The following is a 12,459-nucleotide window of genomic DNA, read 5'->3' on the forward strand; positions in this document are numbered from 1 at the left end:
ACTTCAAAATATCGGATCGGAATGGATCGGCCGATCTTTAAAAAAAGTATCGGTATCGCCGATGCCGATACCGGAAGTCCCATTCAAGTCTATGAGACTTCCGGTATCGGAATTGGAAAAACCCTTTCCTGCCCTTGTACAGCCTCTCGGGGGTCTGTACGGGCCTTCCGGGGGTCTCTGCCGGCCTGCCGGGGGCTGTGCCGGCCTGCCGGTGGGCTGTGCGGACTGCCCGGGGTCTGTACCGGCCTGCCGGGGGGCTGTGCGGACTGCCCGGGGTCTGTACCGGCCTGCCGGTGGTCTGTGCAGGCTCCGGGGGGCTGTGCCGGCCTGCCGGGGGGCTGTGCCGGCCTGCCGGGGGTTTTGTGCAGGCTCTGGTAGTCTGTGCAGGCATCGTCCGATGGGACTACAAGTCCCATCGGGCGATGCCTGCTACCATGACAGTGATTGACACATTAGCCAATGATGGGACAGTAGTAATCCCATCATCCGGCTAATGTGTTAAATGTAAAAAAAAAAAAAAAAAATACTACATACATACATACTACATGCATACTACATACATACTACATGCTACATACATACTACATGCTACATATATACTACATGCATGCTACATACATACTACATGCATGCTACATACATACTACATGCTACATATATACTACATGCATGCTACATACATGCTACATACATACTACATACATACTACATATATACTACATGCATGCTACATACATACTACATATATACTACATACATACTACATATATACTACATACATACTACATGCATGCTACATACTACATATATATTACATGCATGCTACATACATACTACATACATGCTACATACATGCTACATATATACTACATGCATGCTACATACATACTACATGCATGCTACATACATACTACATGCTACATATATACTACATACATACTACATGCATGCTACATACATACTACATGCATGCTACATGCTACATACATGCTACATGCATGCTACATGCTACATACATGCTACATACTACATGCTACATACATACTACATACATACTACATGCTACATACATACTACATACATACTACATACATACTACATGCTACATACATACTACATACATACTACATGCATGCTACATACATACTACATACATACTACATACATGCTACATACATACTACATGCATGCTACATACAATACATTCATACAAGACATACATAGACATACAGTACATATAACAGAGTAACATACTTACCAATACTTGTCACATTGTTCCCCGAAGCCATTGTCTTTTACGGAATAAATATTAACATAACAAACCACAAAAATACTCACCCATGATCCGAAGCAGTCCACGAGTGTGTCCCACGACGATCTTGGGTAGAGAACTGCAGCATCAGCTGATGCTGCCGCTCTCTACGGGCTGCAGGAATCCAATGACGGAAGGTAGGTATCCTTCCGCACTGTATTCCTCCGCCACTTAAAAAAAAAAGTCCCTAGTCTCACTTTATGGTAAAAGCTGTGTGGGAAATGTATTGTATGTAGCATGCATGTAGTATGTATGTAGTATGTATGTAGCATGTATGTAGCATGTATGTAGTATGTATGTAGCATGTAGTATGTATGTAGCATGCATGTAGCATGCATGTAGTATGTATGTAGTATGTATGTAGCATGTAGTATGTATGTAGTATGTATATAGTATGTATGTAGCATGTAGTATGTATGTAGCATGTAGTATGTATGTAGTATGTATGTAGTATGTATGTAGTATGTATGTAGTATGTATGTAGCATGTAGTATGTAGCATGTATGTAGTATATATGTAGCATGTAGTATGTATGTAGCATGCATGTAGTATGTATGTAGCATGCATGTATGTAGCATGTATGTAGTATGTATGTAGCATGCATGTAGTATATATGTAGTATGTATGTAGCATGTATGTAGCATGCATGTAGTATATATGTAGCATGTAGTATGTATGTAGCATGCATGTAGTATGTATGTAGCATGCATGTAGTATGTATGTAGCATGCATGTAGTATGTATGTAGCATGCATGTAGTATGTATGTAGCATGTAGTATGTATGTAGCATGCAGTATGTATGTAGCATGCATGTAGTATGTATGTAGCATGCATGTAGTATGTATGTAGCATGCATGTAGTATATATTTAGTATGCATGTAGCATGTAGTATGTATGTAGTATGTATGTAGCATGTATGTAGCATGCATGTAGTATATATGTAGCATGCATGTAGTATGTATGTAGCATGCATGTAGTATATATGTAGCATGTAGTATGTATGTAGCATGCATGTAGTATGTATGTAGCATGCATGTAGTATATATGTAGTATGTATGTAGCATGTAGTATGTATGTAGCATGCATGTAGTATGTATGTATGTAGTATTTTTTTTTTTTTTTTACATTTAACACATTAGCCGGATGATGGGACTACTACTGTCCCATCATTGGCTAATGTGTCAATCACTGTCATGGTAGCAGGCATCGCCCGATGGGACTTGTAGTCCCATCGGACGATGCCTGCACAGACTACCGGAGCCTGCACAAGCCCCCCGGCAGGCCGGCACAGCCCCCCGGCAGGCCGGCACAGACCACCGGAGCCTGCACAGACCACCGGCAGGCCGGTACAGACCCCGGGCAGTCCGCACAGCCCACCGGCAGGCCGGCACAGCCCCCCGGCAGGCCGGCAGAGACCCCCGGCAGGCCGGCAGAGACCCCCGGCAGGCCCGAAATGACGGCGCATCATGATGCGCACACACCGCGCATCATGATGACGTCATTTCGGCTGTCAATCAACTTTGAACTTCCGATTCCGATGCCCGATATTGAAAAAATATCGGATGTCGGTATCGGAATTCCGATACTTGCGGTATCGGAATGCTCAACTCTACCGATGACACGTCCATCCCAAGCAGCCATTGGAGTGGACACTGTATTTTCCACCAGAAGCTGCATCAAAGAAATGACATGCACTTTCTTTTCGGTCACCAGGCACTTTGTTTTTTTTTTTAAATCTAAAGCAAAAGAAAAAACGCACTAAAAATACTAAATATATGAATAGCAAAGTCATTTTATAATAGAGATTAAATGAATAGGAAGAGTCTGTCAAGGGTCTTTTGAGTGATTTTTCAGGCATCTTTTGGAGAGTATCCTACTGAATAGACTCTTCAATAGCTCCTTGTGCACATACCTTTCTGCCTGTAAGTTCCCACAGTAATGCCAGGGGCCCTAGGATAAGCAGCCATCATCTGGGGAAGCAATACAAGACCCCAACTATAAGCACTGAGCAACCAGTATGTTACACAGACACCATTGTTCCATCATCTGCAAAGGCTTTTGCCGTTTTGGATAATGATATCCAATTCGTACACCATAAAAAAAAATTTAAAAGCTATAGCTCATTTTTTAAATTGTTTTACTGATGTGAGTTACGGCCACTTCCATTAAGACTTATTACTTAAAGCACCATCCAGCTGTTTTTTTTTTTTTTTTCACTGTAAGGCCGGAGTCACACTAGCGAGGAAAACGGACGAGTGCTATGCGATAAAACATCACATAGCACTCAGATTGCTGTTAACCTACAGGGCAGCTCCCATCATCTTTTTTTCTCTCGGCCGCAGCATGCTGCGATTTGCTGCGTATATCGGCCGAGACTCGCCAATGAAAGTCTATGGGTGCGAAAAAAAAAAAATAAAATAAATAAAAATCGCACAGATTCTCACGGTGATCTGCTATGAAGACACTGAGCATGAACTGCCATGACCTCATCACTGGCATTTTTCCATGGTAACAGCAGTTCAGCCTGGCTGCGAGAGCAGCTTCAGTGAATAGCGGTGATGTCACTGATGCTGCGCTCCCTCACAGACTGACCCGCTCTAAAGTCTGGAGTGTGGGAAAATGAACTCGCATTTTCCCACGGTCCAGAGTTCAGCATGGGTCAGGCTGTGAGAGAGCGCAGACTTAGTGACGTCAGCGCTAGTTACTGAGGCTACGCTGGCAGAATCCCCTCATTCACCAGTGTTTTTTCAGGCCGGGATGGTCGCATCTTAGCACCGTCCAGGTTGAAAAATGTATATCCCCAGACATGGATTACGGCGTGGGACACAATGACAGACAGGTATGGAATATTGTTGTTTTTTTATTTTATTTTTATTACAGGAGAACGAGGGCTTTGCATGGATTAGGTGTGTTTGCAAGTATGGTTTACTTAAGAATAATAAAGGCGTCAGTGTCTTTATTTCAATTAAAGGACTTTTTACTGGGTGTCTGTGTTTTCTTTACTATTTGACTATGGGGTTAATAATAGGGGCGTCTTGTTGACGACTTTCCATTACTAACATTGGGGTTTGATGTCACCTGAAAGGTGACATCAACCCCCCATATGCCACCGCTACAGGGCAGTGGAAAGAGCAAGGCTATGTGCCAGAATTGGTGCATCTTAGAGTTGTGCTATTTCTGGGGCAGCTGACAGCTGATGTTTTTAGCCGGGGGGGGGGCACTATCGTTGGTCCCTTCTTTGGCTATTAACATCAGCCCTCAGCTATGTGCATAGCCATTGCTGGCTAGTAATTATAGGTGGACCCCACGCCAATTTTTTCCGTGAAATCTCTTAGTTATTAAATACATGTCCAGAATTTTGCACACACACTATACTAATTGTATTTGTCACACACATGTAGATATCTACCTATTCTATATAGATTTACTGTAGGCAATCTCTCTCTCCTATCCTGTGTACCGTATATACTCATGTATAAGCCGAGATTGTCAGCACATTTTTTGTGCTGAAAATGTCCCCTCGGCTTATACATGAGTCACTGTGCAGAAACGAGCGGGGGAGGGGAGCAGCAGCAGGAGTCGGTGACTGGGACATCATAATCACCCTGCGCACATTGCTGAACGTCCCCTGCATCCTCCGTTGTCCCAGGGCTGGCAGCTTCTTCCTTTGTTGAGCGGTCACATGGTACCGCTCATTAAGGTCATGAATATGGACGCAACTCCACTCCCATAGGCATGACGTCCATATTCTTGACCTTAATGAGCGGTACCACGTGACCGCTCAACACAGGAAGAAACTGCCGCACCAGGACAACGGAGGATGCAGGGACGTTCAGTGGTGGCACAGCAGATTGAGTATGACAGGGGGAAGCACGGAGCATGATGGGGGAGCACAAAGGAGAACGGGGGAAGCACGGAGGAGGACGGGGAGGACAGGGAGGTGAGCCATACATAGAAGGATGGGATGGGGGAGCCGAGCCATGTATACTGGGAGGGAGGAGAGCCACACAGAGCAGGACAGGGATGAGGGGATAATGGACAATGCTTATACTCGAGTCAATAAGCTTACCCAGTTTTCCGTGGCAAAATTAGGGGCCTCGGCTTATACTTGGGTCGGCGTATACTCGAGTATATACGGTATATATCTATTCTATTCTAACCTGTCACTCTGTGATTATACTGTATGCGGCAGACCATTTGCCGGCTTTTAATCTATCTATATATCTATCTATCAATCTAATATTTCTATACATACAGATCTGGCAAAAAATCAGAGACCACTGAAAAATATTCAGTTCGTCTGATTTTTCTCTTTATAGGTATATTTTTGAGTAAAATGTAAATTGCTCTTTTATTCTATAAACTACTGACATGTCTTCGAATTTCCAAGCACTAAATTTTGTATTTATTTTCAGAAAATGAGAAATGGTCAAAATAACAAAAAATGCAGTGCTTGCAGACCTCAAATAATGCTAAGAAAATAATTTCATAATCATTTAGAAACAACAATACTAATGTTTTAACTCAGGAAGAGTTCAGAAATCAATATTTGGTGGAATAACCATGATTTTTAATCACAGCTTTCATGCCGTTTTGGCATGCTTTCCACTGCTTTTGGGTGACCTTATACCGCTCCTGGTACAAAAATGTAACCAGTTCTTATTTGTATGATGGCTTGTAACTATCCATCTTCTTTTTGATTACATTTCAGAGGTTTACAATGGGGTTCAGATCTGGAAATTGGGCTGGCCATTACAGGGATTTGATGTGGTGGTCCTTCATCTACACATTGATTGACCTAGCTGTGTGGCATGGCGCATTGTCCTGCTGGAAAAAACAGTCCTCAGAGTTGGGAAACATTGCCTGAGCAGAAGGAATCAACTGTTTTTCCAGGATAACATCGTATGCGGCTTGATTCATATGTCCTTCACAAAGATTAAGCTGCCCAATTCCAGCCTTGCTGAAGCATCCCCAAAATCATCAACGATCCTCTACCAAATTTCACAGTGGGTGCAAGACACTGTGGCTTGTACGCCTCTCCAGGTCTCCGTCTAACCATTAGATGACCAGATGTTGGGCAAAGCTGAAAATTAGACATCATCAGTGAAGATTACCTTACTCCTGTCCTCTATGGTCCAATCCTTATGGTCTTTGGCAAACTTCAGCCTGGTTCTCCTTTGCTTCTCATTGATGAAAGGCTTTTTTCTACCTTTACATGACTTGAGCCCTGCCTCTAGGAGCCTGTTACGAACTGTTCTTGCCGTGCACTTCACCCCAGCTGCTAATTGCCACTCCTTTTGTAGGTCACATGATGTCATCCTGCAGTTGTTGAGTGACATTCGAATAATGACGGTCATCGGAGAGTCGTTTTCGCCCTCCACGGGTCTGTAGCTTTGTTGCCCCCAATGTCTGCTGCTTGACCTTGTTGTAATGGACTGCAGTCATAGAAATTTTAAGGATGGAGGCAACATGATGCTCACTGTATCTCTCTGCTAGTAAAGCCAGAATTGAGCCCTTCTTTTCCTCACTCAAGACTTTTCTTTTCAACTCCTTTGGCATGGTTAAAAGTTATTTTTTTATTGCAATTACTTTTCGGATATTACCTAGCACTTATTTTGCCATTCAGCTTGTGCTATTGCAAGAGAATTGTGAACACCACAACAGGGTATTTTATACTTTCCTTGTTTAAATAAGATTTGGTTAAGGTGATCACCCAATCAGAGGCACATTAAGTAGAATGAGGTGTACTCTGATTTTTTTATGGTGGAATAGTTAAACCTTTCAGTAGTATATTCAAATCCCAAGATGAAACTATGTTGGATTTCCTTGGACAGATTCTGGAGGCAGCTGACATGAACCTCCTTAAGCATCGATGGTCTGCCAGGTTCTGATCGAAGTAGGAGCTCAGTGCTGACACCTGGACCTTCAAGGTACTTGGTTTTAGTCCTTTAGATAAGCCGTCCCATAGAAAGTCTGGGATTTTTGCTATGTCAGGGTGAAAAGGACCGATGGGAGTGGATCCATTGCACCCCGAGAAGGTCTTCCATACTTTGGAATAGATAGCATTTGTGACCCGTTTTCTACTTTTTTGTAAAGTGGGTATGTAGGCATTTGAGAGGTCTCTGGCTCTCAGGATTGTGGTTTCAGTAGCCAGGCTGCCAATCGTAGGCTGTGGGGAGCCGGGTAAAAAATGGTACCCTGACATAGAATGTCATGGTCCAGTGGCAGGGTCAGAGGCTCTTCTGAGCTCATCAGTTTTAGAGCTCCGAACCAGCGCCTCCCGGCCATAGAAGGGCGATCAGGATGGCTTTGACCTTGTCTGTTGTGACCTTTTGCAGAGTCTTTGATAACAGAATTGGAGGAAATGCGTAGGCTAGCTTGAAGCTCCATGGGTGAGCGAAGGCATCCACCCTTGCTTGGGTTTTGTTTGGACCTATGGAGAAATAATGTTCTGTTTTGGCATTTTCTTGGTTTGCGAATAGGTCCACCTCCGGGAGACCCCATTTTTTGGCTATATTCTGGAATACTCTCACATTAAGGTTCCATTCCCCTGGGTCTATATCTGTCCTGCTCAGAAAGTCTGCTTTGATGTTGTCGGATCCCTTTAGGTGGCGAGCCAATGAAGACAGGTGATATTCTGCCCAACAAAAAATTCTTGGCGAGACACGCTGCAGACTCTGTTGACTTAAATGGGCTACGGTGGTCATGTTGTCGGAGTAAACTCGGACATGAATTCTGGATTAATGGTTTTGCTGCCCCCAGGGCCTCCTCTACCGCTCTCAATTCTCTTAAATTGGAGGACTGGTCGTTCATCTTTTTGGGCCAGATTCCCTGAAAGACTCAACGAGATGTCACTGTTCCCCAACCGCGTTTGCTGGCGTCTGTTCTAACTGACAACATTGGATATTGGACCTAAGGTATTCCCTTTGCCGGATTTTCTCGGCTGAGCCACCAGTTGAGGGATAGTTTTACATGTTCAGGAAGCGAGATTCTTGTACCGAGTGTCTCTGGGGTTCTGTTCCAGTGGGAGAGGATACATTTTTGGAGTATCCATGAGTGAGCTTGGGCCCAGGGAATTGACTGAATACATGATGTCATCGATCCCAGTACTGACATTGCGAATCTTAAGGTCACCCTCTTCTGGGTTTTTACGGTTCGAACTCTTGATCTTACGCATAATTGCTTGGAGACCGGAAGAAAGGATTTCTGGTATTGGGAATCTAGGAGGATTCCTAAAAACACTTTCTTGGTTGATGGGTTCAAGTCTGATTTCCCTTGATTTACAATCCAGCCTAAAGATGTTAAGGTATGTAGGACTGACCAGAGATGCCCTCTTAGAGTGGTACTGGAAGGAGCCATAATGAGAAGGTCGTCCAGGTAGGGGACGATGCAGATGTCTTGCTCCCTGAAGAAGGCTACTACTTCCGCCATAATCTTTGTGAATGTTCAAGGTGCTGATGATATGCCGAAAGGAAGTACCCTGAACTGGAAGTGACATACTTCCTGCCCTAGAGTGAGTGCAAATCTCAGATACAGATGGTAGGTTGGATGGATGGGTACATGGTAGTATGCCTCCTGTAGGTCTATGGTGGTCATGGCAGAGTTCTTTCCGATCAATAGTATTGTCGTTTTTACCGACTTCATTTTGAATCATTGATACACAATGTACTGGTTTAGCCGCTTCAGGTTGATGATGACCCAGTAATCCCCTCTCACTTTTTTTATAAGAAACACCCGGGAGTAATGGCCTTGCGCTGCTTCCAGAACCGGTGATATTACTGAGGAGGATAGCATCTGCTGGAGTTCTGTATACAGAATTTTCTGAAGCCTTGAAGATGGAAGATGTGTCACCTCTAGTCTTTGTGGGGGAAAGGAGGAAAATTCTATTTGTACCCCCCTTCTGACTGAGTCCAGGATTTTTTGGTCTGATGTCATCTCTTGCCTGCTAGAGAAGTGGCTCGAAATTCTGCCCCCTACTTGTTTGGCGTCATTTCCCATCTGAACGGGAGTTCTGAAAGATATTTCTTCCTTTACCTCCTTTTGGGTAATTCCATCATCCGGTTTTGCCTTTCCCTCTGTATTGAGGGGTCTAAGTTTAAGGTGGACGAAACAGCTTCTTCTTGAGTGTTTTTGGCTAGCAAGATTTTCCTTTTTGTCGGTTACTTTCTCCATTAATTCGTCCAGTGCAGGACCAAACACTTAATCACCTTTGAAGGGAATAGAGTATAGTTTAGATTTGGATAGGATGTCACCGCTCCACATCTTTAACCAAAGTGCCCTTCGGGTGGTGTTGGAGAGTACCGACGTCCTTGCAGCAATGCAATCTGACTCAGCTGAGGTGTCTGCAAGGAAACCAGATGCTTTCTGTAGGAGAGGTAAAGAGGTCAGAAGGTTTTCTCTAGGGGTACCACTCCTAATATGGTCTTCCAGTTGTTGCAACCAGAGAAATAAGGTTCTTGTGAAGCAGGCGGATGCAACATTTGTCTTTAGCCCCTTCCCGACCAGTGACACAGCGTATGCGTCATGAAAGTTGGTGCCATTCCGACCAATGACACATATGCTGTGTCAAGACTTTAAAGCCCCCTGTGGGTCGGGTGACCGGGGTCAATGAAAGGTCACCCGACCCGCAGATACAGGGGGCTTTGTACTTCACCACAGGGGGGGTGGCTTAGCACCCACGTGGCTACTATCGCTCTGATTGGCTGTTAAAAGTGAAACAGCCAAATCAGAGCGATAGTAATATTTCATCAATGAAATTTGATGAAATATTACAATCCAGCCATGGCCAATGCTGCAGTAGCATCGGACATGGCTGGAGACACCTATCCAACCCCCCCACCGGTTAACGGGGGCGATCTGGCCCCCGCCGGTGAATGACAGCGGCGATCTGCCACCGCTGTCCTCATTTGCTCCCCCCGCCTTCCGATCACCTCCACTCCCACCCACCAGTACCTTCCGAGTGCCGCTGTCGCTCCCGGTGTCCCGCGGTCCCAGATCATGGGTGCCGCCATCTTGGAAAATGGCGGGCGCATGCGCAGTGCGCCCACCGGAATATGCGGCTGCAGATTCCATTCATTCATGTTGATCACTCTCACAGTGATCAAAGTGAAATAAAAAGTAAATAAACCCCCCGTTTATCACCCCCATAGGTAGGCACAGATGATAAAATAAAGAAAATATTTTTATTTTTCCATTATGGTTAGGGTTACTGTTGGAAATAGGGTTAGGGTTGGAATTAGGGTTAGGGTTGGAATTAGGGTTAGGGTTGGAATTAGGGTTAGGGTTGGAATTAGGGTTAGGGTTGGAATTAGGGTTAAGATTAGGGTTAGGGATGTGTTGGGGTTAGGGTTGGGATTAGGGTTAGGCTTGTGGTTAGGGTTGGGATTAGGGTTAGGGGTGTGTTGGGGTTAGGGTTATGGTTAGGGTTGGGATTAGGGGTGTGTTGGGGTTAGAGTTGGAGTTAGAATTGAGGGGTTTCCACTGTTTAGGCACATCAGGGGGTCTCCAAATGCGACATGGTGCCACCATTGATTCCAGCCAATTTTGCATTCAAAAAGTCAAACAGTGCTCCCTCCCTTCCAAGCCCCGACGTGTGCCCAAACAGTGGTTTACCCCAACATATGGGGTATCAGCGTACTCAGGAAAAATTGCACAACAACTTTGGGGGTCTAATTTCTCCTGATACCCTTGGGGAAATAAAAAAATTGGGGGCTAAAAAATTATTTTTGTGGAAAAAATTATTTTCACGACTCTGCGTTATAAACTTCTGTGAAGCACTTGGGGGTTCAAAGTGCTCACCACACATCTAGATAAGTTCCTTGGGGGGGTTTAGTTTCCAAAATGGGGTCACTTGTGGGGGGTTTCCACTGTTTAGGTACATCAGGGGCTCTGCAAATGTAACATGACGCCCACAGACCATTCCATCAAAGTCAGCATTTCAAAATTTCACTACTTCCCTTCCGAGCCCCGACGTGTGCCCAAACAGTGGTTCCCCCCCACATATGGGGTGCCAGCGTACTCAGGACAAACTGGACAACAACTTTTGTGGTCCAATTTCTCCCGTTAGCTATGTGAAAATAAAAAATAGTGTGCTAAAAAATCATTTTTGAGGAAAAAAAATATTTTTTATTTTCACTGCTCTGCGTTGTAAACTTTTGTGAAGCACTTGGGGGTTCAAAGTGCTCACTACACATCTAGATAAGTTCCATAAGGAGTCTAGTTTCCAAAATGGTGTCACTTGTGGGGGGTTTTCACTGTTTAGGAACACAGGGGCTCTCCAAACGCGACATAGTATCCAATAACGATTGAAGCTAAATTTTCCATTCAAAAAGTCAAATAGCGAACCTTCCCTTCCGGACCCTGCTGTGCGCCCAAACAGTGGTTTATGACCACATATGAGGTATCGGTGTACTCAGGAGAAATTGCCCAACAAATTTTAGGATCAATTTTATCCTGTTGCCCATGTGAAAATGAAAAAATTGAGGCTAAAAGATAATTTGTGAAAAAAAAGTACTTTTTTTTTACGGATCAATTTGTGAAGCACCTGGGGGTTCAAAGTGATCACCATGCATCCAAATAAGTTCCTTGGGGGGTCTAGTTTCCAAAATGGGGTCACTTGTGGGGGAGCTCCAATGTTCAGGCACACAGGGGCTCTCCAAATGCGAGATGGCAACCGCTATATATTCCAGCATATTTTCCATTCAAAAAGTCAAATGGCGCTCCTTCCCTTCTAAACCCTGCTGTGCGCCCAAACAGTGGTTTATGACCACATATGAGGTATCGGCGTACTCAGGAGAAATTGTCCAACAAATTTTAGGATCCATTTTATCCTGTTGCCCATGTGAAAATGAAAAAATTGATGCTAAAAGAAAATTTTTGCTGGAAAAATTAAAATGTCCATTTTTCTTTCCACGTTGCTTTAGTTCCTGTGAAGCACTTGAAGGGTTAATAATCTTCTTGAATGTAGTTTTGAGTAGCTTGAGGGGTGCAGTTTTTAGAATGGGTATTGGGTATTTTCTGCCATATAGACCCCTCAAAATGACTTCAAATGTGAGGTGGTCCCTAAAAAAAATGGTTTTGTAAATTTTGTTGTAAAAATGAGAAATCGCTGGTCACCTTTTAATCCTTATAACTTCCTAACAAAAAAA

At 44.1% G+C, this 12,459-nt stretch overlaps 1 protein-coding gene across 1 annotated transcript in view; it reads right to left on the reverse strand.

Annotated features, from left to right (window-relative positions):
* Positions 1–12,459, reverse strand: part of TBC1D8B (TBC1 domain family member 8B) — an 88,292-nt gene that overhangs the window by 46,752 nt on the left and 29,081 nt on the right. The gene's annotated exons all lie outside the window — the stretch shown is intronic.

Source organism: Dendrobates tinctorius, unplaced genomic scaffold, assembly GCF_039654945.1.
Source record: "Dendrobates tinctorius isolate UK_male_01 unplaced genomic scaffold, ASM3965494v1 ptg000133l, whole genome shotgun sequence".
Classification (NCBI taxonomy): Eukaryota; Metazoa; Chordata; class Amphibia; order Anura; family Dendrobatidae; genus Dendrobates; species Dendrobates tinctorius.